General features: G+C 33.1%; 2 protein-coding genes across 3 annotated transcripts in view; both read left to right on the plus strand.

Annotated features, from left to right (window-relative positions):
• The first annotated feature begins 5,523 nt into the window (after positions 1-5,523).
• LOC128166499 (choline O-acetyltransferase-like) overlaps positions 5,524-27,697 on the plus strand; it is a 106,864-nt gene continuing 84,690 nt past the window's right edge. Inside the window, exon 1 of one of the 2 annotated variants that reach the window (XM_052831704.1) lies at positions 5,524-5,643. The gene's annotated coding sequence lies outside the window, so the exon portion shown is untranslated. The remainder of the gene's footprint in view (positions 5,644-27,697) is intronic. The other variant, XM_052831705.1, reaches the window with a different exon arrangement.
• The window catches only part of LOC128166501 (vesicular acetylcholine transporter-like), a 7,966-nt gene continuing 6,828 nt past the window's right edge, over positions 26,560-27,697 (plus strand). Inside the window, exon 1 of the mRNA XM_052831706.1 lies at positions 26,560-26,713. The gene's annotated coding sequence lies outside the window, so the exon portion shown is untranslated. The remainder of the gene's footprint in view (positions 26,714-27,697) is intronic.

The raw sequence follows: 27,697 nt of genomic DNA on the forward strand, positions 1-27,697 counted from the left end.
TTGTGCATAAATGTGTTGGGACAGACTTTAGTATACCCGAGATGATGGTTTGCTATTATTCATGAGATGATGATATGTTAGTATACGTGAGATAATAATCTGTTAGTATACGTTAGATGATGATTTGTAAGTATATTTGTGATTATGATCCATTAGTATACGCAAGATAATGATTTGTTAGTACACGCGGGATGTTGATCTATAAGCATACGTGAGCTGGTGATATGTTAGTGTAAGTGAGATGATAAACTGTTGGTAAATGTGAATTGATGCCCGTTAGTATATATGAGATTGTGATATATTAGTATACGTGAGCTGTTAGTATACGTAAGATAATGATCTGTTTGCAGTATGCATGAGATAATGATCTGTTAGCATACCTGAGATGATTACCTGTTAGCATACCTGAGATGATTATCTGTTAGTATACGTGAGATGATGATTTGTTAGTATACGTGGATTGATGATCTGTTAGTATACGTGAGATTATGATCTATTAGTATACGTGAGATGATGATTTGTTAGTATACGCGGGATGATGATCTATTAGCATACATGAGCTGATGATATGTTAGTGTAAGTGAGATGATGAACTGTTGGTTTACACGAGATGATGCCCGTTAGTTTATTTGATATAATGATCTATTAGTAAACGTGAGATGATGATATGCTAGCAGACGTGAGTTGATAATCTGCTATCAGACATGAGTTGGTGAATGGATATGTTTGTAAACGTGAGGTGATGATATAACGATTAATTTGTCCATATCGCTGCTTTAAGGACACCAAGATAAATAAGAAGATATACCGTCATCTTGTCTCCTTATCGCACGCTGTTTCTATTCGATGTAAAATACTTTGTTATACTTTCATGTTAAATACTGAAATCTGATTGGTTAAGACGCAGTTAATAATATTTACTATTACCCTCAGCGTTAGCAACGCACTTGGCAACGGGTAACATTAAAAAATGTTACATGCGCGAAAATTATGCGCGTACGGTTCGCTGTAGAATTCACGTTATTCCTATATAAAAGCAGTAAAATTTTCTTAACAATTTTAAAAAAGACATTCAGTATAACAAAATAAATAGTGCCTGTTTGGGAGGATAACAGTTGAAATTGACACCCCTCGAAAACCATTGTCAACCTCCGCTTCGCGTCGGTTGACAATGGTTTTCTCGGGGTGTCAATTTCAACTGTTACCCTCCCAAACAGGCACTATTTATATATTATTTACGTGCTTTATTTTACTGTTATATGTATACAAAGCTGACGAGAGGTACTGGACGTTTAAGATTTTTGTACACAAATTGATTTAAATCATAGTGATCTTTTCGCAATAACTGATATGCGAAGTGAATGTTTGTCTTTTGCTATTTTACGTCAAACAAACAGTAATGCATCATTTTTCTAAGTGAATACTTAAAAATACAGTTGTGATTGCTGTTGATTTATGGTTGAGCTTATAATGATTCACATCAGGCAATTGCTGTGCCATTTCAAGGAGTCTTGTATGGCATTGAGATCATGACAGAAACGTCCCTTTACATTACAACAGACTGTGTTCTTATTGTCTGTTCTACAAAGTACTCTCTCTCTCTCCATCTCTCTCTCTCTCTCTCTCTCTCTCTCTCTCTCTCTCTCTCTCATTAAATGTAAGTAATGTAGAATAAATTTTTTTAAAATTCTGTATTGAATTTAAATACATTCAATAAGCGAAGTAAGGGATGCTTTTGGGCAAGTATGTAGGGTATTGACTGCTGTCTCATCAAGTATAATTCAAACACTCCATCTTCTGTCTGACTTTTGGGATCATTCATCAATAATCTTAAGTTTTCGCACTATCGAACCTAGTTGAGAATTATTGTCAATAATTTTCTGTTTTATGCTCTGAAACAAATTTACAGTAGCGCTTTAAGATTGCCTGGATGTATGATCAGATCAGTTCAGTGTGGCAGGGCCCGCTTCTTTGTAGTGAAGTCTTTAATCGAATCAGTAGATCTAATTAGCGAGTGTTCACCGACCGACCATCTGTAGAAACCCAAACATGGCGATCAATACTGGGGGTACCCAAACTAATTAAAATAGCATTTCTTCCGATATTGTATTTACCTTGTAAACAATGTTATTAATTAAACGTCTTGCTCAAAAGTGAAATTATTATTGATCAGATAAAAAAGGTGCATTTAATTGATCATACTAAGCTATAAATAACAATGCGTCGTCATTCAGGCTTATGATATAATTAATTATAAGAACTTGGCGACCCTCTTAGCGCTGTGAAATGTTGGTTTGGTCTTTGAAGATGTTTGAGCAGTTTTCAGAGAACTCTTAAATCGGAATTCATCATCAGACCATCTAATCACGCGGTGCGTGTAATGCCGTCCTTTTGGTCAAGAGAATGAGAAACTTGACGATCTGTCAGAAAATGAATCTCTCCGATATGAAAAACTGTCCATATAAAGAGCATTGTGTTAATGGCTAGCGGTCATAAACTTCGGTAGACGGGAGACCTGATCTCTCAGCACACATTAGATAAAGCAATGTGGAAATAAAAGTTGAGCATACAGTATATCATGTGAACTCCACTAGTACTGTTAACGTTGCATTTATTATTGAATTTTATCTAACTTAAAGTGATCTCAAGATATTTACACATGCAGAAACATGTAATATACAAGATCCTCAAAAATGAAATACGATGATATTGTATATAAACGAATTAACAAACGAAATAATCGAAGATAACAGTAATAACGAAATCATTTTAAATTAAAAATAAAAACGGAGGAAAAATCAACAAAATAATGGAGTCTGAAGTGCTAATCACCATATAGCGTGATCATCGGATTTGGCAGTCCTGTTAAGGAGAATTTGAATATGTGGCCAAATATTCAAAGCTTCTCTTGATGGATCTATAATGTATGGGAAATGTAAAACTTTTCAACTCAAATAATTTGTTCTTATACACCATTCAGAAGTTGTACAGCTATGTAAAGTGTAAGTTTGAGGTGCACATTGCTATATTTTCTTTATTATACGTAATTATTATGATGTTATGAATAAAGGTCGATAATTTGTCTTCTTTATTTTAGCTAAAATATAGGAAAGTTGTTAGGAATTTGTAAAGTATAGATATGTTAAGAATTAAACGTTCGTGCTAAATGTACACATACTTTCTTTTCATCATCCAAAAAAGCTAGTTACTATTTATTTAGGAATAAAACATCTCTACAAGAACAGGTTCGAGTCTTACACTCCCGACTCCCGCCCGTCACTTATGCTCATGGCACGAGAGAATAACAGATTGTCTTAAAATGATTGTCGAACTAGTCTTCACTTAGGTCAATGTTTGCAATTTTTCATATTTTAATCATTTTCACAGGAATGTAAACTATTTATTAAGGCTTCAGACTTTGATCTTAATATGTACCGTGAGGTCCCTGGGCAATATTGCTCACCTGAGCAACAATAGGCATGATAAAAATCAGCTTAATGGAGTCATTATACAAAATATCAATATACAATGCAGTATAATGCTTGTAGATCCTGTATAAATAAAAATCCACCCTCTTAGATATTCTAATGGTTATAATTAAGTCCCTTTTCTCACAGGATGATTTAAAAGTCGTATCACATGTTGAGCATTGCAGTTATCAAAAATTCCTAAACAGTTTATATATGGGATTTAAACCTACATCAAACTCCTTGTGAGGCCTAAGAATCATCCAGGAGTCAAAGTCTTAACAATTTTAAAGAATCAGCAATATGTCAAAATGCTAACATATTAAGTTAAGCCACATAATATAACATATAAGTTTTTGTGAATAATAAAAATATTTACCTTTGTAAAATTGGATCCCGAATGTGGCTCCATCCTACTCCTTAAGATTTTGATTTAAGCAAATTTCACTCTACACTATCTGATATTGCTTGAACTTTTCTGGGCAAGTGGTTTTTCAGAAGTGCTTTTTTTAAAGCTGCATGGTTCATTTTTTTCGGTATAACAATATCGAAAATATTTACGTATAAAACAATTGCCAGTATCTTAGAAAGTTATATACTTTGGCGTATTAACACTAGCAGAATCGGTCTCCTTTCAAAGTTAGATATATTCGAAGTAAATAAAATGATTTATTTATGGACAAACAAGAAAACAAATCAAACTGCATCATGGGAATGTATAGAAAAGGGAATCGTTTGCTTTCGTCCCCCGAATAAATAGTTTATTAAACGAATCAATATTTTATTTTTAATTTAATATTTTGTATTACTTTGATTTAGTAAGATTTATGCTCTTTAACTGTTAAAAAATTCTGTAAAATCAAGCCATGAAAGATTTACTCTGTTGTTTTAGTACAGGGAATTGTTACCGGAAGTATGTTTTTTAAAATGGCCGCCGCTGTTAAATGAAGAATTGCTACAAATTATGTATCTAAAACTTTCAACTCATCTTTCACTTCAATATTTTGTATTCCACTCTATATAATTATCTTTGTATTGGTAATTCTTAATCAATGATTACTTATTGCATAATATTCTTATGTCACGCCCTGGGCATTAGAGAATAAACAGAATTGTCATTGAGGTCGATAAGGTTTTTACCACTGGACCCGAGATCATTCCCCATCGAAGCCAAATCCTCGGGCAGACGTTTATGCGCCGTAACATATACATAGTAAACAATTTAACTGAATAATGTTACATTTTTATTTATAGCTTAGCGCGATTTATTTTTACACTTTTTATTTTTCATTGGAAAATTCACTTCTTTTGAATAAGATGTTTTATTGATATTATTTTTATCGTAAAAATGTTATTAGACGCGGTCAATCGACAATGGCAAAGAAAAGGTTCAAATTATCCACAAATTAATATTTATTTTTAATAATCTGTTAACCTTTAAAACGTGTACATATAAACAGTATAATATTTTACTTTACAATTTGTTTTCTTATACTCTATTTTGTCACGAAGGTCCGATCGATCCCTTTTCGCTTGACGCCACTCATATACTAGGCCAGCCCCCCCCCCCCCCCCCCCGGGATTAGGAATTTTTTTTTAGCTTGTCAAGATTTTTTGGATGTCTGCCCCCCCCCCCCCCCCACTTTCCAAAACGATGCCACGTGCCTGTTTTTATTAATTAATTAAACTCTGGTTTTAATGTGGTCATAACATTTTTAACGTGTGGGCTTTCAAATGCATGTATATGGCATCAGAAATAGAAATTGAATGAAACACGTTATTGTACTCAAGCAAAAGTATCTTTATTCAATGTACCTTATATACCATAATATATAATGTGGTCTGAATGAATAAATGTACTTGAATAAAAATGCACGTGATATTCAATTGGCTCTCTGACCGAGCAATCCTCCCCGGCCGATGGTCAGCGGTTCTATCAATTAACTGACCTTTTCCAACGATCACGTTACGTTTACTAATTACTTAATGACATCTCAGCGACAGGCCATTAGGGGAATCTGTCTTCACACTTTATTTTAAACATAATCGCGTACAAGTACTTGTTGTATCTTCTTGGAAAATTCAGAAATTATCGATGGAAACTAAATTAAGCTAGTGACAAAACCTGGACTTGGTCATTTCAATCGCTGGAGGAAGTTAATTGTACGACTCCGAGGTTAGTAACATACAGTGTATATAAAGGCAATTCGTGTGTAAAACATATATCAACATGTAATCTTTTGGAACTATCAGCTGTTGCACTACACATTGTTTTAAATTGCTTGTTTTAAGTTATATATATATATATAAGGATGATATCTATATTGTGTGATTTTATATTTGCTTTATCCAACGAGTTGAAATAATGTAAGTATTCGCGAGGCCTGCCAAGCGAACATAAACATTTCAACGAGTTTGATATAGCAAATAAAAAATCACTCAATTATAGATGTTTTATTTATTTCATACAATTTGATTTATATTATGAAGCTTTTGAGACGGTGCCTTATATGACCCGAATTGATTTTTTTAAAGATTAAAAACGATGATGCAACGTTGTACACGTGTTACGCGGTTACTGTGAACTTGCGCAATACAATTTAGTACCTCATTTCTGAGATAATTTTAACTGTTTTAGTGTAAAGTTTTACTAAAATAAATCTTGAAATATTTTTTAGCTCTAAATAATTTTTCTTAGAGCTTATTGATTTGATTAAATGGAAATACTGGTCAGAAGACTTGAATAATCAAGTTTGTTGACATACAAAAAGTTGTTAATGCTCGATAGTTTGAATTGACTCGAACGAGGAACGGTTGCTTGTTTTATAAAACAAACACTAGCCTTATGATTAAAGATGCTTACTGTTTGTGGTATAAAAGTGTTTAGAAAATTATTTCGGTAAGTTCTTGTATATAAACACAACCAGAGCGTTCTGTTTTCATCGCGTCGTCCCAATGAACTCCTTGATATATAGCTAACGTGATTTGCAGTTTTATAAACTACGCGAAGCAAATTGAAAGTTGGAAGGGGGATTAAACTTATCAAAAATCTTGACAAACAAAAAAAATGTCTGGTTACGGTTATGTATAACTTTGCAAAAGCCCCTCCCCCATCCCCCCGGTTCCGACACCTATACTACGCAGTTATGTGCTTTCTTTTATATTTGTAATTTAAATCTTTGACAAAATCCATTTTATATCATTTTTTTTGCAGTAGATATAGTTATGTTGAGAGTACTAGCAAATCTTTGGAAATAGGTCACTGAAGTGTTGAAGCGAGGGGCTGTGTCAAAAATAGTTCGGACCGAGATTATCTGATAAAGCATCACCCGTTTGATAAAGCAAAGGTTGTATACACCACACGTATGAGATTCTATATATCATCACAATGTGGTGAACATATATCATAAATATTCCTTCTTTTTATATCATAACGATTGTTCTGTCTGTGTATAGTTTGAGACACATTACAAGATATTTTTATACTAAATTGATGTTTGAAAAATATAACTTAAGAGATTTCTAGAAGTATTGAATTAACGAGACAAGTACTACTGATTGACATTTTAAAATTGTAAAAATAATACATATATTTTTTAAATATCTATCACTGCGGGTAACTGATCAGTATTTCTGAATGTTCAATTCGAGAATGGTTCAGCAAAATCGAGGTGGCATTAATACAGAATTTCGAAGCAATATGCTAGTTTCGAAACATAGTTTTGAATGTGTCTACATGTATATGTGCTTTTTTATGAAAAGTGATTTAAAATGTGATAATATTGCAAGTATGCAGATAATGTGACGCACTTTCAGAAGAAGCCTTTGCATCATGTTGTAAGGGTTCTTCGCAAGGGACTAGTTTCCGTACTACTATATTAAAATAATAGACTCGAATTTTTGGGCTTTAATACCGAGAAATCGGAAGAGTACTGTCTTTTGTTTTATATATTTAAAACATTATTTATACTTGATTGATTACCAATTTGTTTATTTTTTTCTGTACAAGCTTCGCTAATTAATAATCAACGAACATTCCTTTTATACATCCGGAAATCATCTGGATTTTTTGGATTTTACAATCTTGCGCATGCACAATACATTTACGCTAAATCACGGGAGGCTCTTTAAGGTATGTTTCCACAATATCACATTTGCATGGATAAACTCAGAAACGATAAAACAAATACGTGTAAATTTTCATTAAAAATTTGCTTTATAATCTGTTCATCAAAGAAAATACTGGAAATAACTCTCAGTGCATTATAATATGAAAAATCCCGAGAGTTCCGAAAGTCAACATGACGTGTATATTTGAAGCGAGTAAAAAACGTTGGTGAAAAAGTCTCGAGTTCTTCATTAATATGATTTAATTTTTAGACGAAAGGTATTTACAGCCCCAAAATGGTTTGTTATAAATAATTTGTCTGTTATTTTCAATGCAGCTTCATTATTTTTCTCCAAAATCGTTTTGGAGCGATTCTGCAATTTTTGCTACATTAGGGGTACATGGGAGGCATTTTAACTGTAGTGAAGGCCTGTCCCGAGACACATTATTCTAACTAAGCAGAGTGTAGTGAAATAAATAGCATTATTGTAGGCTTAGAGCTTGGTTATGTAAATGTCAACAATACGGTGTGTCGATGTATCCATTTTGTAAATGTCCGATATCATTTGCAATGTCTACCCGTGCACGCACGGGTCAAAGTCTAGTATTTAATCAATAAAATGCTTTCTTTGATGATTCATGCGAGATATAAAGGTAGCAACATTGCAGAAAAATACATTCGCGGGTTTTTGCATTTTTTCTGCAATGATCGCTACCCTCATAACCCGAATAAATCATCAATAAATCATCATCATCATTTAATTGAAGTCTTCCGTTTGGTTTCTTTTCCCCTATTATTATTGTTAAGATCTTACGTTCCACACGGAAGACTTGAAGTCTATCTATAACTGTTACATGTATAAAATTAGGGACCCAGAGGGGTCTAAAGTCTTCTACATGTCACCGGGTTCGTGGTTCTTTACTGAGAGATATTTTGTAATAGGTTATAGAAGGAAAGATGTTTATCATGCAATTATATACCTATTCAATATATTGATTTTCTCATTTGTTAGGTATATAGGGGTTTTTTTTGGGGAGGGGGTCAGAAGTCCAATACTTTGATCACATATATCTCGTAAAGAAAAAATATTTTGATAAGCAGTATAGAAGAAAAGATGCTCAGAATGATTATATAAACAACATTCAACGATCACGTTAAACGCCCGCAATAAAGAGACAAGGGATCGGTCCCTAAAACGTTATTTATTAGATATCTCAATTTTTAAACACATGTTGGAGAAATTGTGTTTTGATTGATATGACCTTTCATTTGACGGACATTATGGGGATTTTAATCTATAGCCTTTTACTGAGGGAAATTTTAATAGGTTACAGAAGCAAAAATATTTTTCATAGAATAATGTACCAATACAATGTAATGGTTTCCTCATTTGTTACGTAATTATGGTTTTTGAGGGGTCAAAGTCCATAACTTTTCTCACCTATATCTCGTAAAAGATAATTATTTTGATGAGCAGTATAGAACAAAAGATGTTCATAATGATAAACTGAACAATATCAACCATCAAATTTTCGTTTCACATCCCCTTAAGGAGATAAGGGTCGGCCTTTAGAACGTTCTTTGTCAGATATTTCAAGAACGATAACGCGTTTTCAAACACTTGTTAAACAAAATTATTACCCTTTACTGAGTGGTATATTGAAATAGGTTTTTGGAACATAACTATTTATCGTAGAGTTAAGTACATTTACAATACTTGTATAATGGTTTCCTCAAGTGTAACATAATAAGAGGATTTAAGGGACCAGAGATAAAAATCTTTATTTTTTTTTAATTTAAAAAAGAGAAATACAAGTGTTTAAAAAAGAATATAGAAAAAAATATTCTCATAAGTATGTACTTTATAATGTGCAACTACCAATATTTCGTAAAATGAGTGAGGGTCAGCTCCTAAAACGTTTTTTACCAAAAAAAACTCAATAGGTAACAAATTTATGGACACTTGTATAACAATATATGTTAAAACTCATAAGGCTTCTCATTTAATATGAAACAAGGGACTGGACTCTCAGATAAGAAACTAAGAGGCGTCTAAAGTCTATACCTTTTTACTTCTCTCATGTATTATATGATTAGGAGGTTAAAGGGCTGGAAGTCTATGAGTTAAATCCCTTTTTCTCTCCAAAGGAAAGCAACACAGGAAAGCCTTACGACTCGGTCCCTTTTCCACATCATGTTTCGTCGTCGGAAATCATAGTCGAAGTCATATTACCTCCGGAAATCGGACGGAAGATCTCCTCGTTGCTCGCAACGAGATAAAGTCTTAGTTATCGTTTACATTTACGTCTTTCGTTTATCAAATTAATTAATTGATCGTAAAGAGTAAGTAAAATTAACTAAATTATTGTTAATATACATCATAACGTTAGATAAAAGAAATACCCACGTCATCTTATATAGGAATTTGAGTCTGACATCATCATGATTGTTTCGTGAAAGCACGTGATTTTTCTTAGGTTGCTAAAGGTTTCGACCAATAGAGCTTGATTGTGTAGGTTTCAGGCAACCCAGTAAGTTTCTAGAGAGCTATGAATTTCAGTCAGGTTTTATTTCTCCTTAGCTGAAAAAGCTTTTCTGATTTAAATTTTTCCGTTGTCTGTCGTCGTTGTAAACTTTTTACATTTTCTTCCCCAGAACCGCTGGATCGATTTCAACCAAACTTGGCAAAAACATCACTGGGTGAAGGAGATTCAAGTTTGTTCAAATGAAGGGCCACACCCTCTTTAAAGGGGAAATAACATAGAATTATTAAAAATTTGTTGGTATTTTTGTAAAAATCTTCTTCTCAAACACTATTAGGGCAGAAAAGGTGGAAAGGTGAAAGCATCCTCAGGTAGTGTAGATTCAAGTTTGTTCAAATCATGGACCCCAGGGGTAGGGTGGGACCACAACGGTAATCAACTTTTACATAAGAATATTTATAGAAAATCTTTAAAAATTTTCTTCTAAAAAATTATTGGGCCAGAGAAGTGAAAACTTGTGTGGACGCATCCTCAGGAAATGTAGATTCTAATTTGTTCAAATCATGGCCCCCAGGGGTAGGGTGGGGCCACAACGGTAATCAACTTTTACATAAGAATATTTAGAGAAAATCTTTAAAAATTTTCTTCTCAACAATTATTAGGCCAGAGAAGCTTAAACTTGTGTGAACGCATCCTCAAGAAATGTAGATTCTAGTTTAAAATTGTTCAAATCATGGTCACCAGGGCTGGGTGGGCTACAATGTTGGAATCAAGTTTTAAATGGAAATATATAAACAAAATGTTAAAAATCTTCTTTTCAAAAACTGTTTGGCCAGAAAAGCTTCAACTTGTGTGAAAGTATCCTTAAGTAGTTAAAATTCAAGTTTGTTTAAATCATGGTCCCCGAAAGTAAGGTTTGGAAACAATGGAGGGGGAGATTTTAAATAAGAACATTGAGAGAAAATCTTTAAAAATCTTCTTTTAGAAAAATGATAGATCGGAAAAGCTCAAATATGAGTGAAAGCATACTCAGGTAGTGTAGATTCCAGTTTGTTCAAATCATGGCCCTCGGGGTTAGGGTGGGGCCACAATGGGGGATCAACTTTTACATAAGAATATAGAGATAAAATTCTCAGACACTGTTTTGCCAGAAATCCTTAAACTTGTGTAAAAGCATCCTCATGTTGCGTAGATTCAACTTTGTTCAGATCATAGTCCCCTAGGGTATGATGGGGCCACAATGTGGGTCGAGGTTTTACATATGAAGATATCGAGAAAATCTTTAAAATTCTTCTCTAAAACAATTTGGCCAGAAAAACTTAAACTTATATGTAAACACCCTCAGATAGTCTAAATATAAGTTTGTACAAATCGTGATCCCCAAAGTATGACGGGGGCACATAAGGGGGGGGGGGGCAAATTTTTACATAGGAAGTTATAGATAAAAATCTTTAAAACTTTACTTGTCAAAAGCCATTTTGCCAAAAAAGCTTAAACTTGCGATGAAACACTCACTCAAAAAAGCAGTAAAAATATGTGGATAAAAATCGGCAGAGCTATAAAAAAAATTGAGCAAGATCTACTGTACTTAGTTGTCAAGATATTTTGATACTGTAAATTAAATGCTGATTTGATGAGAGTTTTGGCTAGTGTTGCTCACGTGAGTGATGTGGCCCCTAGGCCTCTTGTTTAAGAAATATAGGAGAAAATAATCCGTCGATAAAATATTTAAACAATAAAATGCTTTCCTTTAAGCTTTATGCGGGTATGAAGGTAGCTAACACTACAGAAGCAGTGTTATGTAATGTTTGTTGTTGTAAGTTAAACAAATATACATGTACATGTACAATACTTAAAAGCAGTTTAGACGTCATATTCTTAAGCCGACATCAAGGTCATTTCACTGGATCGGGTAGATTTCTGTCCTGTCATGCATGTATAAATGACAATCGATTATCTTACGCATGAGAGAAAAACAATAAGTGTGTATATACATGTATAGTGCGAGTAGACTCATCAGTGGATTTTTAATTGTTTATAGTTATATATAATGAAATATTTCCTATTATGAGGCGACGTGTAGGGCACCCTCCACCATTTTTCTAACCGGAGTTCCTAGACCAAAGTACCAATTATTTTGCCCTTATCTAGGAGTACACACCACAATCCAGACAATTTCTTACCACTGGTGTCAATGTTTACCCTTGCTATTTCAAACTCTTTTGTCGGTTTATTACTCGCCACAAGCTGCCGAAAGTACTCTACTTATATATTCTAATGAGCCATTATACTTATTCAAGTTGTGAACAGCTCTTTTGGAGAATATATTTATAGACTTTTTGGTTAAATCACATGCTCAATATTTTACCATTATAGTATTTATTTTTGCCACTTAACCAAAAGCGGGTCAAAATTCTTACCAACAAAAAATTAAATTTTTCTTGACCTTTTTTTTCAATACAATTATTTAGAACAAAAATATTGCTTAAGAAAGATGATTCCATCTTTATTTTGTACGATTTTCGTCTTTGTTTAGTATTAAATGTACTAAGGATGTAAACTTAATTCCACCAATTGGAATAAAAAGTCATCTATTGTACATTTAGACCTCCAATGACTGCATTTATTTTCATTCTACATGCATGCAAGAGACCTTTGTATAATTAATAAAAAAACTGTCATTCAAAACTTGACTTTAGGACTTAAATTTTCATCACTGTAAAATATTATTCGTCAATATTTGAAAAATAAAATAGATTGACAGAAGGACGACCGTATTGCTTAAATCGACTTTTCAGTCCGAATTTTCTCTAACAATTTTTTGATAGCTATCTTTAATTTCAAGCTTTCAAAATTAAATGAATGATGAAAACACGAGTCATTTATGACCAGGAATCAGTTTTCCATGTTTTTGTATTTAACATGCATGTCAAATAATTATCTGAATGAACAATCAGGATTAACAAAGAAAATATTTTTAATAATGTTTCTGCCAAAAAAAATCTTAAAGATAAAGTCATAGAAAAATCAGCCTTTGCAAAGTGTCGGAGCATATTATAATCGCTTGAACTGTTTTCCTTAGACAAGACAACTTCTTCCCTGTCATTGCCGTTGAGTGAATTTGATTATTCTCTATTGTTAAAACCAAGTTTTTTTTTTTATATCTATATGTAATTGTTGGCAATAATAGTAAATTCTGCAGTTAGAAAGCGACGGTCAAGGCGCTCGTACAATCCAACGCGAAGTTTCCGAAGATTTAATACAGTTTGTAAAACAGATACCGACTTGGGCATTTTTCGTTGGTCACAATATTTTCTGTAAAGAGTGAAAAATATTAAAGGTCAAGTTCAAGGTGATATCAATCACTTTTACTTATTGACAGCGATCTTTACAATAATTTGATTTTGACAACTCAAACTCAGAGTTAGCGTTATCCTAATGAAAAGATGAGAAAAGTACATGTACAACACTTAAAACTAAATATTATCATGTTAGCAACGCACTGGGTAATTTTTAAGCAACACATTAATCAGATAGTCTTCATCCCGCAATCTAATCGATATAACAAAACAAGTTCTATAATCAGTGGTCCTGCTTAAAGAAAATTACATTGTTTTAAATATGGAGAATAAATCATAAATCTATGAAATCCTATAGAACAAACCCAATACACGTACTTGGATCGACTTCCGTTGTGTGCTGGCATATGAAATGTGAATTATGAAGTGTGATTTGTAACAAACTTACAGAAAATTTCTTTCTTCAAAAGTTAATTAGTGACTTTCACTTGCAATGAAATTTAAGTATACACAACTTCTCATGAATAAAAGAAGACAAAGAGTTTATTTTCACTAAATCCGCAGGTTTGATGGATGACAATGTCACTGATGATGTGGTTTATGGGTCATAAAGAAAACTAAATTACCATGTTTATCATCGTTGACGTGTTCTTAAATTCTCTTTGATAATACCGATAATGATGATGAACTCTCTCTCTCTCTCTCTCTCTCTCTCTCTCTCTCTCTCTCTCTCTCTCTCTCTCTCTCTCTCTCTCTTGTAAATCCTATGTTATATCTTGGTGTATAGAAATGTTTATTGTGCAGTTAATGACCCCGTTTTGTAATGTCTGGTCGATGTCATCCTATAAGATAGAGGTGTGGAGATAATGAGAAAATCTATAAAATCAATGTTTAATACCTCAGTTGGAAGGGTGGACTTGCATCACATGAATTCACAACCATTGAGTGTTCTGACTATCCGGCTTCAGCTATGGTGCCAAAGCATTTGAGTTTTCAGTAAGATGACCACATCTCAACAAGTTACATGCATTAGTTTCTGTGTTTGGATCTTGACGCTTTGACAAGTGACTATTATATCTAATATATGCGTGGCGCTTGCTACCGGTGTTACTTTATTAAAACACGCAGTAGGGATGAACCCATAAGGTTTATATGAGAAATAAACAAGATATTTAGAAGTAGATACCAATAGCAAGGAATATATCAATTTAATGAGAATAACATGCAATAACTAATTTTCACGTAAAACTGATCTAAATGTTCGTCATATATAAGAATGTAACGTTACATGAAATGGTGTGCGTCTAAAGTCCCTTTCACAATCGGCGCACGAGCAGAAGCGACAGAATATTCGTGCGACCGATTAAATTAGATATGAATCGTAAAATGTTGCCTTAATAATCGCATTTGAAAAAAGTATTCGTACGAAATTCGCACGATCTAAGCGAGCGTTGTGCGATGTACACGCATTAAATCTTGCTATATCTCTGATTCGAAATTATGAAAGAAAAGTGTGAGTATTAGAGGAAATTAAACAATCAAACAGTTTTAAGAAATCAACGTATTTTGTATAATCATATGTTGTTCGTTTATGGCATCAGTGTTCAGGGAATATGAAGATTTATTCCCCCAGAAAAACAAATTTCCCGCGGGCGATGCCCAGTGGAAATATGATATTCTTGGAGAAATAAATCTTCAATTTTCCCTCACCATCATGCAAAAAATGTATATTGTTGAATTGTGGTCTGAAACAGAGATGCTTTACAGGGTATATATACTAGTGGCAAAGCATGTTATATTACTGATAAGTCGTGCAATGATAGTAACACGTTGCAAGATAACACGAGACATGTTAAGCAACAGTCTCATGGTCGCACAATACGCGCATTAACAACTGCGATTCGTCTTACGGCCTTTAAAAATCGTGCATCACTCTTGCGAGTACACAAACATTGTAAAACGTTCGTACTAATGTTCGTGCGTTGCACTGCGATGATTTGGATCGCATTCGGTCGCGTCTGAATAATGTGCATGTCCTCTATTTTGAGGAGACTTGATGCAAGCACTAAAACGCATGCAACGTCTGAGAGAGCTCGTGCGAATCTAAAAAATCCGGTCGCAAAGTGTCGTAAAGTGCTCGTGCGCCAATTGTGAAAGTGGCTTTATAAACAGAATTATCAAACGATCATTTTTGCACCAACCAGCTTGAAATTTGATTTATAATTTTGACATCTGTATGCAATAATGACGCCATAATAAATTCAAATGTTCGTTTGATTATATTGATTGCGTGGCCTTGTAAATGGCGAAGACTGGGTTGTCCCGGTTGTAGACAGGCGAGACAAATTATTTATATGTAAAGCCCCTTTCACTTTTGGCGCACGAGCAGAAGCGACAAAATATTCGTGCGACCAAAAAAAAATAGACATGAATCGTAACTGTTGCCGAAAAAACCGCGTTTGAAAAAGTATTCGTACGAAATTCGCGAGCGTTGTGCGATGTAAACGCATTAAATCTTGCGATATATCTTGCGTCTGTATTCGACTGTTTTACAATGAAAGCGACTATTGAAAGATAATGCAATAGGATTGCGCGAGAGACCAGGTGATTGGACGATTGAACGTGCGCCACTGCGATTGGACGTGCAATCATGCGTTCAATGGTAAGAATGCTCGTGCAAGTCAGAGGGAGTATATATACCGCCCATTTTCGACGCTCTTCAGTAGGCATAGTTGAAAGCGGGTGAACATGCCGCCAAAGAAGAAAAAAAAAGAGATGCAGCAGCATTCACTATAATTATACCTTGTATGATTATTCTATTATTTCTGATTGGTCTAGAGAGTCACGTGGCAGGGCGATTTCAGATGTAGACAAATATTTAATCATTATGATTCTCTTTATATCACAAAACCACCTTTACTATCTATGATTCGAAATTATGAAAGAAAAGTGAGACAGTAACATAGGAAATCAAACAATCACGACGTTATTGCTTTTGAAAAGTCAAACAATTTTTAGAAATCAACGTATTTTGTATAATCATATGTTGTTCGGTATAATAATAAATCGTTTATTGCATTAATGTTCAGGGAATATGAAGATTTATTCCCCCAGAAAAAACAAATTTAAGATTTTTCTTGGAGAAATAAATCTTCATATTTCCCTCACCATCATGCTATAAATGTATATTGTCAATTGTGGTCTGAAACAAAATTAGGGTTATATTTAAAGCAATATGAGCTGCAATTTTCGAGGTGAATTTGTTTTTCACAATATGTTATTTTCGACTAAAATGATAAAAAATATCATGGTTTTTAAAATTTCTATAGCCATATTTTTGTGGAAAAAGCCGTGAAGAAGCCTTAATTGGAGCAAACTTGAATTATTGTCGTTCTGTACAAAAATTGATTTGCTATATATTCCTCAGAAGAGAAATCTTTCTTTTGACAAAAATTAATGATGTTTTCAAATCTTATTTATCATAAAAGTTTAAGTTACTTGCAGAATTATCGTACTAGCAGGTTTTTTCAGCAAAACATGATTTATTTTTAAAAATCTCTGCCTTATTCAACGAGTTATATGCAATTAACGGAAGAGCCATTGGAACAGCCGAATCATGCTGAAAAAATAGTGCAGAGATTTGATAACTTATGAGAGAATTTCATTTTTCATTCTGTAATTTGATGAATTTACTTTTGGTATACTAAGAAATTAATCAATTGAATTCATTTTACTGTTCAAATATGTTTACATCGGGAAATATTTATCAGCGTAAGTATAATATAAGGTCGTGATGTGGCTTGAAGTCGCGAGGAGAGATAGTTACATTGTAACTATGTTCTTCGAGAAATACTAAAAGATGATTGAATTTATACGCACCAGATTTGGTGATTGGGTCTTCTGTGTTATGCGTAAATATTACTCAAATAAATCAATGCAATTTGATAGTGGGAAAGTATATACTAGTGGCAAAGCATGGCATATTTAGGCTGATAAGTCGTGCAATGATAGTAAAACGTTGCAAGATTACATGAGACATGTTGAGCAACATCATGGTCGCAAAACACACCCATATACAGCAGCGATTCATCTTACGACCTTTAAAAATCGTGCGAGTACACGAAACGTTGTAAAACGTTCGTTCTAATGTTCGTGTGTTGCACTGCGATGATTTGGATCGCATTCGGTCACGTCTGAATAGTGTGCATGTCCACTATTTTGAGGAGACGTGATGCGAGCACTAAAACGCATGCAACGAATGCGAGAGCTCGTGCAACGTATGCAAGAGCTCGTGCAACGTATGAGAGAGCTCGTGCGAATCTAATAAAAATCCGATCGCAAAGTGTTTTAAAGGGCTCGTGCGCCAATTGTGAAAGGGGCTTAAACGGTGTGACCGTTGGGCCGAGCCCAAATTTTTTGGGGGGTTTGAAACGAAGATATAGTAGGATCCGCCTGCCTTCTGCCCTCTGCCAAAGTTAAACTAAACGTCGCATGCTTAGTCTCAATCCTGATGTCATGTTTCATACGTTAAAGTTGCGTCTTTCGGAAATAGTCGAAGAAAAGTACGTGATTCGAGAGTGATTTAATTTCTTTCAACTAGAAACTAATTGTATCCCCTAATTAAAGCAGTGTTGATAACTTATTTGTTTTGTATAGTAAATTATTCCTATACTATTCTTATCAACAACTCTAAGCTATTCTGTATGTGTTTACATTTGCACAGTAATCTTGATTCAACAAAATAACCAATAACAAAAAATAGTGAACAAATATTATTTTCATTTAAGTTAAACGTAGTTTACATTAAGAACTTGGAATGTTTAAATAGAGTTAATGGACAAAAAGGTAAACAAGTGAAAAACTGTCAATGTGACAGCAAACCGGGTTTTCTTTTATGTGAACTGTATCCATATTCCATTTCCACCCTGAATTAATAAACACTACCTACCGTATCTAGTGAAATGGAGTACCCTACATGCAATATTTTGCCAAAAATGACTATGTTCAAAAGCTAGTATATTTTCATATATTGTCAAAAATTAAAATCCTAGCAATATGCAACACCTCTAATATAAGTACAATAGATCTGCAAAAGAACAACTTCCTATCTTGAAAACTGTAGGACGAGTTATCCGTACAATTAGGGTACCCTATATGCAATATTTTGCTAAAAAGATTACAATGTAAGTTCAAAAGCTGTAATATTTTTTTCATGATATCAGAAATCAAAATCCTAGCAATATGCACACCTCTGATATACATGTATGTACAATTAATTTGCAAAAGAACAACTTTCTATCTTGAAAACTGCAGGAGGAGTTATCCGTAGTATATCGACCACCAACTGTTAATCTCCAAATACGTAGTTTTAGAAAATGTTTTCCTTCTGCTTTTTATTTGCATAATTTCATTCAAAAAATGATATGATAAAGAAAAGTGTTGTTCGGTCGAATTATTTAATTGGCGAAAAAGTCGGAGATTGATCGATTGATTGATTGATTGATTACTGTTTGGGTTAGTATTATATGGAATTTGCCAGTCTAACGTAATTCTTTTAAAAGGTCAATTGTTATGCTCCAGGACCTCTTCCTATGATGGATGAAATTTAAATATCAGATCCAGTGGCCATACTCATGAAAATATATTAAGATGCACCTTAAGTTATGTCCTAGGATATATCTTAAGATATCTTACGACACATATCATAGATTGACTCAATTTCCTTACTAAAATTAAAATCTCAATAAAATATGATGTGTAAATAGCATTGTAAATGTCTATCATAGGCAGTTGATGTAACGATTGTGATACTATTGTGTTATTTGATCCATCAACGACGAATATTCGCACCGATTTTGTAACCCCCATCAAATAAGTTTACACGTAATATACTAGTACGTGGCTTTAAAATATATATATATTTAGGTCACCTGAGTTACTCAGGTGACCTGTTGCAATAAATAATTGGTCTTTGTCCGTCGTCGTCCGTCGTGCGTTAACAAGTTTCGTTTTTAACTTCTTGAAAACTACCATTTTTGGTTTAAATCATTTCGAGGATAATAGGAATATAAATTGTTAGCTAAAGATTTATGACCATAACAACCCCGGGGCCTCATTGGCGGGGACAAATGTTTAAATTTCTTCCTCTGTACTTCCATACATGTAAGAAAAAACCATAATGCATTATTATGATTTCAACGAAGCCCTTAATTAAAATTAGGAAATTCATGGTTCCTGGATCAGTGGTTCAGGCCTTAGGACGGGGCAATATGGACATAAAATGAAAAAAATTTATCAAATCAAAAGAATTCTACTCCACTACCATATACAATGTACATTTGAGAAAAACAAAATACATGGTTATGATGTCCATGAAGCCTTCTACCTAAATAGTAAAATTCATGGTCCCTGGGTCAGGGGTTACGGCCAAAGGGTGCGGCAAATATGGCCATATAATGAAAACTTACCTTTGGTATCTCTCTCTCTCTCTCTCTCTCTCTCTCTCTCTCTCTCTCTCTCTCTCTCTCTCTCTATAAACTAAATGCATAGTTATAATATTAATGAAACCTTTTACATAAATTCTGAAATTCATGTTACCTGTATTAGGGATTCATGTTAAATACTGAAATCTGATTGGTTTAGACGCAGTTGATAATCCGTTCTATTACCCTCAGCGTTAGCAACACACTTAGCAACGGGTAACACAACGAATTGTTACATGCACGTAAATTATGCGCGTACGGTTCGCCGTACAATTCAAGTCATTTCTATATAAAAGCAATATAACAATTCTCTAAAATTAAGACATTCAGTATAATAAAATAAATAGTGCCTGTTTGGGAGGGTAACTATGGTGGCATACCTATGCCCCTTGTGTGCAAGTTATTTTTCTATTAATTATGTGGACATGCAACATAAATATGTTGACATGCAAGATAGTTATGTCAACATGCAACATAACTATGTTGACATGCAAGAAAACTGCAATCAAATAAGAGTTATAAAAAATCTCAAATATCGCCAACATGTGACATTCAAGATGCTAGATACGCTACCTATTGATGTCAACATGCAACTTATTTATGTTAACATGCAACTTCTTTATGTCGACATGCAACTTATTTATGTTGACATGCAACTTAGTTATGTTAACATGCAACTTCTTTATGTCGACATGCAACTTAGTTATGTTAACATGCAAGATAAATATGTTGACATGCAACAAATTTAAGTCGACATGCAACTTAGTTATGTTGACTTACAACTTGAAATTGACACCCCTCGAAAACCATTGTCAACCTCCGCTTGGCGTCGGTTGACAATGGTTTCCTCGGGGTGTCAATTTCAACTGTTACCCTCCCAAACAGGCACTATTTATATAATGTCGCACTGTTTAATATATATTTCTCTCTACCCACAGCAGGGCGTGATATAGTGAATGCATGAATCTGATGTTAATGAAATTCTCACAAAAATTGTGAAATTAATAGCCCTGGGTCAGGGGCTAATGCCCTATGGCGGGGTTAATATGACCATATAGTGAAAATGAATTTAATGTTAGAAAATCTTTTTCTTTTAATCCACAGCAGGGGGAGATAAATTTAAATCTGCTTCCCACATATGTTGGAATAAACCAAATGCACTGTAATAATATGAACTCTCTTCTTAAATTATGAAATACATGACCCGGAGGCAGGGGTTCAGTACCCTTGGGTAGGGTCAGTATGACCATATCGTGAAAAGATATTGAATTTTATAACAATTTCTTCTGTACTTACACATTCGTGTGAGATAAACTAAACGCATTGTTATTATGTACATAGTGTACTGTTTTACTGTTCTAAAATTGTGATATTCACAGCCCGCGGAGTTCCATTATTATGTATAATATTCAATTTGTATTGTTTAATTTTTCATTTGTGATGTAGAATTATAGAATACAAATAGAAAATTATACAATACAAATGAAAATTATAGAATACAAATGAAAAGTTATAGAATACAAATGAAAAAATTAAAAAATACAAACAAAAATTTTACAATACGAATGGAAAATTATAAAATACAAATGGAAAATTATAAAATACAAATGGAAAATTATAGAATACAAAGAGAAAATCATACAATACAAGTGAATATTTATACAATGCAAATGGGAAATTATAGAAAACAAATAGAAAATTATAGAATACAAATAGAAAATTATACAATACAAATGAATATTTATACAATGCAAATGGGAAATTATAGAATACAAATGGAAAATTATACATTACAAATAGAAAATTATACAATACAAATGAATATCTATACAATGCAAATGGGAAATTATAGAATACAAATAGAAAACTATAGAATACAAATAGAAAATTATACAATACAATTAACATTTACACAATACAAATGGAAAAGATCATGTATTGCAACGTTTGACATGCCATATTCAAAAGATTGACTGTAATGTTACTTTTTTCATTTCGGAAATATTATATTTGTACTGTTTATATTTTATTACAGCTGTTTATGCAACGGGTAGCCAAGTAGGGCTGCATTTTCTATATTCATTTATTTGTCAAGCATTAGAGCACAACGGAGTGAGTATAATTTGTAATATGTCTAATTTCTATGAATGCATTGTATCCCCGAGTACCCTAACTCCGTCACCATAAACAGAAAACGCCCCGCGTTTCTCTGTAAATTATTTTTGTGGTATTTAGCTCACCTGAGCTGAAAGCTCAAGTGAGCTATTCTGATCACATTTTGTTCGTCATCCGTCTGTCTGTACTTTTTACATTTTGAACTTCTCTAAAACTGCTTGGCCAATTTCAACCAAATTTAGCACAAAGCATCCTCATGGGAAGGCAAATATAAGTTGCAAAAATGAAAGACCTCGAAACTGTAGAAAAAGGGGATGCATTTTTAAAAGTATTCTCAAGAACTACTAAGTCAAATTCAACGTTATTTAGCATAAATAATCCTTATGGAAAGGAAAATATAAATTGCAAAAATTATTGTCTAATTCTGTTTCAAATCCGAGTTATTACGAAAATAATAATAAAGGAAAGGCGTGTTTCAATCAGTTTATAACTTCGGGTTTGGTGTTCCTTACTTCTAAAACGAAGTAGCCATGTTGGATGCATATGATAAACGGGTCGGTCTGACAAAGATGAATGTATTTGTTGTGGAACAGTTTGCTCGCGAAGGGAATCTTTGAAACATGCAGGACACATCAATGCCGATTTCGTGAATTAAATTGATTTAATGCGTTGACTGTTTCACATTTGGCGGTGGTATTATGTTAGCTTGTTTTGATTTTCGTTTTATTTTCATTATTTATGCTTTGTAACCTGGGGAACTATCGCCTGTATTTTGTCATTTTTACGTATCAAATCAAACATAGACTTCGGTAAATCAGACAGCTGACTGTTTACCTGCGCAAAATAAGCAAAATCTGATGTATTAGCAAAGTGCTAAAAATATAATTCATTCTATTGGTAATTTGGTGTGATCTTTTGCGTAATGGTTGAATATTGCAATGTGTTTTGTTGAGATGCTCAGCGTTTACAATTTCTATTTACAAACAATATTTGAGTTTTATGCTACGAATTAAAAGCAAGATACAGAGCTTGCTCACAATTCTATGTTTGTACACAGATCTGAGGCCATTCTTTTTATGACTCAAATCTAGAAGAATTGTGAGCTCTTTATCTTGCTTATAATTTTACGATTGACGCTGAAATTTTAGTTGATCATTTGAAACGTTAAATACTTGTACAAAAAAAAAGGACGATATGCTGTAACTACTTTCTGGGGCCCCCTTTTTATACGATGAATAATATGAAATCTACATCAATTTCGATAGTTTTTAGACAAGAGTAAATAAAAACGACACCGTTAAAACAGTTTCCAAAGTTCGGACACATTTCTGTTACGGGGATAAAGGCATTATCGCTATTCCTAAGAAAATATTACAGCGGAAAATCATCCTGGTTTGTAGCCATTTGTTGTCTTTGAATAAAGATGAAAATAGTTGATGGGCTTTAGTAAAATAGAGTGATATGCCTGTCAATACATTGATTATTGTAGCTCTATAGCTCTTAAACATGTCACGTGACAACATTTTTTATTCGAGTGTATTCATCAATCAAGTGAGTAAGGTTATTAAAGTCACACAAGTTTACGCCAGGTAAACAATAGTCGTTTGTAATAGAAAAGACCAATTAAAGTTTTGAATGTTTTTAATTTGAGAAATTGAGCGCATTGAGGTACACTTTTATTCTTCACATCTATATGATTTATTTTAATAAAATACAATTACTATTATAGTAGATTTTTAAAAATACAATAACTAGTAGGAAGTTGAGGAAGAAAATGTACCTATATGCTCTCAAATATTTTGATCGCTTAATAAAGTGGGGGAAGGGGACAGAACGAAAATATAGGAATAGTAAGTTAACAGTATACCCCTACCAAAATTTTAGTTTTATATCTTGTATAACTTTATCTTATTTTCGGTAAAAAAAAAATGGTATTCCATACACGTACAATGCCAAATATTAAGTGTTTTCACAAATAAGAGTAAAATATGGCACAATATCCGTTGAACGCCCATATAAAGTCATTGTTGCTCAGGTGAGCAATCTGGCCCCATGGGCCTCTTGTTCTCTTTCCCGAAATTGTTATCTAACAGTGTAGCCAATGGGTTTGAGCGTTCACCACCAAAACGGATGTCATAAGTCGAATTACACAGGGGGCTTTTAAAATTTTATCTTTCCAGAAATTTTTTTTGTTAAATGTTGTAAAATTTGAAAATTCTAAACCATTGAAAACATTTTGATTATAATGTACTTTTATCCACATTGATATCAACGAGTGCCCCATACCACCTTAAACATTTTGAAAAGTAGTATGCAGGTCGATTGTTTACCGACAACGAAATCATGCTGTCAGCAACCAGATTGCCCGTTGTTTTGAATCATTATTTGATAACTATAGTGGATTTTTTTTAAATCTAATGTTTGATTTATACATTAACATTGTATTCCTATCGCGCTTTATATTGTCTTATTGTCCTAACTTTAAAAAATCTGACACATTTTTTGTACTTTCATACGATTAGCTGTTAAATCAATCGAAACGAATTGTAATTAAACTATCAAATATACAACCGATTGTCATCCCATATAAAAGGAGACTGTATACATATACAAAAGTGTTACCTGGTGATACTTCAAGTCAAAAAGTAATATTTTGTGCTAAGCAATATTTAAAAAATGGTGTTCAAATAATGTTATGATCATGTCGAATAACACAAAATGCCTATATTATTGCTGAACCAATCAAATAGGTAGAATCTTATTTACATGGAATAACTAATCTTGTGATAATCATCTTTTTAAAACCAAATTTATAAATTTGTGTGTACGAGAAAGTCAATTCTAGTAATAAATATGGCGTCGGAAACAGCCTCGTTTTGAATATAAGTGTAGGTGAGACTGTAAAACAACTGTACAATCAATGGCATGGCGCTAACTCTCTGAAATAGAGACCAAGAAGTGTGTGATTGAATGCTGCACATTCTAGATGTGAGAAGCATCTCATTTAGAATAGTTGATAACAGCAATTAAATCGACAGACTACCATAAAGTTTGCTGTTTGATTTGAAAGAAAAAGGGAAAAGAAATAACGATCTTGTGTCTTGGAGGAGATCAATAAAGCTATCAACGGAGTAGAAATTTGGTGGAATTGTTTCCCAATTACTCCAAATATTGTCATCTTTCTATAGTTTTCTATTGTCAGATATTAATAGCAGTGATTTCTGTTTCGTCTTTCTGTTGTGCATCAAGATTGTGTTTTGAACAGTATATTAAAACTAGCTGAAATTGATGTACATCCACAAATCGTAACAGCTCTATTATTGCAGTAAAATGGTCACAGATATCATCTTAAATGTATTGTTTCCTTAATAAAATTCCATTGAAGCAGATTTAAGATAGTTCTCTGTTCAGTTTGTAAAAATGAAAGCAAGGCACTTTGCAGTTTTGTTACATCGATTACATTATTACCGCACATTTTAACACAGAGTGAGAATGTGACATCACCAGATTTATAAATGTTTGTTGATCTTTAGATATTCATGTTGGTAATACCAATATTCTTAACGACTTAAATCAACATACAGTATAATATGCTGATTTTGCAAATAAAAAGTGGATTAATGATACTGGGTCTGTGCGATCACTATTCGACATTCACACGGCTGTTTCATACAAATTAAAATTTATTTCAACCAACGTTGAACTTTTTTTAATGAACAGTGTCTTGAGAAAAATAATTATCAGAATTTTTTTTGTCTAAACATTGAAAATTTAAAACAAACGGTTATGGAATATTTTTGAAATATTCGAGAATAAAAATATTTAACTTGCAATAACATGTATGTTAACATATTGCATTGGGAAATAAATAGAATGATTTAAAGATTAAACACAGGTGTTGGTCGCTGCTTTTCATTGTTATACACATATTTGAGGTAGATTAAAGGCGACGATCATCCAATTGTGCAAGAACTATTTAAGGGTTTATTTACATTAATCATTCAGCAGTCTAATGCTTGCATTCTGCTTAGTTTTGCTTTATAATCTTTTTTTTTTGGTTTCTCAAATACAATTGCTACAAATAAATTGTCAAGACATAGGGGGATCTCTTTCTAACGAGGACTACGCACGCTATGGGGAAGCCGAATCGGAGCATGCTCAAATTCTAAATTAGTCTGCTCTTCACGAATTTACCTCTGATTAGCTTCAGATTGTGACGTGCGGGTGACCTATAGGAGACGCAAAAGCATCAAAGACCCCGACTGATCCTAGTAAAGGCCTTTTATCATAGTACAAGGGATTTTAACTGAAAACTCCCCACTAAATGTAAGAATAATGAACTTGTGTAATTCTGAGAAGATTTGAACGAATTAACAGTATTGAATATGTCTAACACGAGAAGACAAAAATAAATCTTCATTGCTGGTTTCTTTAAGATGGATAGTACTGTTGCTCTTGTATGCTTTCATCAGGCTTGACTTTGCTTTACTTTCTTATACGGTAAAATTTGGCTTTGTGCGCATAAAGGAGTCACACATTGAAAGTTGTACATGTTATTAGTGGAAACATTGATCGGGGGCCGTTAAACCCGCCGTTATTGATTCGGGATACCAAGTTACAGATATATGCGTCACGTGACCTCAATTAATGATTATTCAAATAAGATGAACCAATATATTTGAATATTTTCTCCGCAAAAGTTTGTTTAGAGCAGATTTGCCAAGATAGGAAACGGTCTTAAAGAAACACTTATAGAAGGTAAGTGTTTTATATTTTGATATTTTTTTTTATATATATCCATGTTTTAAATCAAGATATATATATATATATATATATATATATATATATATATATATATATATATATATATATATATATATATATATATATATATATATATATATAAAGGTGTACATTGTATTGTATTGCACATGTTATTTACACTAACGCAATATTTTAGAGTGGTTTCTTTTCAAATCACAGAAATAGCTTAGGTTTAATAAAAAAAGGGCGATGTAATTGTTTAATATCTCGCGCAGTATTGTGAATAGGAATTTTTTTAAAATATTAGAAATCAGCTAGTTGACATGAGTGCATATCTAGGATATTAGTTCTATTCGTAAATTTGATTTCCTTGGATGAAAACAAATTTGCATGAGTAAAAATCAGAGCGCTGGTGGTGATTTGCTGACCAGAGGTTCTCTGACCGACCGAAGGAAAGCAAACTCCTAGATTTGTTGAATCTGAATATCATTTATTTTACATATGTATATGGACACATTTAGAATTTTGAAATTTGTTTTGTGCATTCCATTAATACCATTTTTCCTAAAAAAAAAAAAAAAAAAAAGGAACATTGACATAAAAGTAGGAACAGAATCGAGATCCAGTCCTGAAGCTTGCTCTCCCCATTAAATACCAATTTATCAATAAGAAATAAATAAGATTATACCAACACGAACCCCGAGCATGAAAATACGGTGTAATTATTCCCAGTGGTCAGCATCTAAACAAAATATTGTTAGATATGACTGAAAACGCAACATCTAGCGTACTGGGACGAGTAGAACCAGCGGACCCCGCACGATTAGCCCGAAATAAATGTCTATGATGATAAAAGGGACAGTTATTAGATAACTTTCAGATTTATTAACAAACTTTATTCCCTAGAACCATGTATCGATTAGTCAATTGGAGGTGGTCTGATACTTCCATTAATTGGCTCTTGTTAATGACTTTTCA

This window comes from Crassostrea angulata, chromosome 10 (genome assembly GCF_025612915.1).
Source record: "Crassostrea angulata isolate pt1a10 chromosome 10, ASM2561291v2, whole genome shotgun sequence".
NCBI lineage: Eukaryota > Metazoa > Mollusca > Bivalvia > Ostreida > Ostreidae > Magallana > Magallana angulata.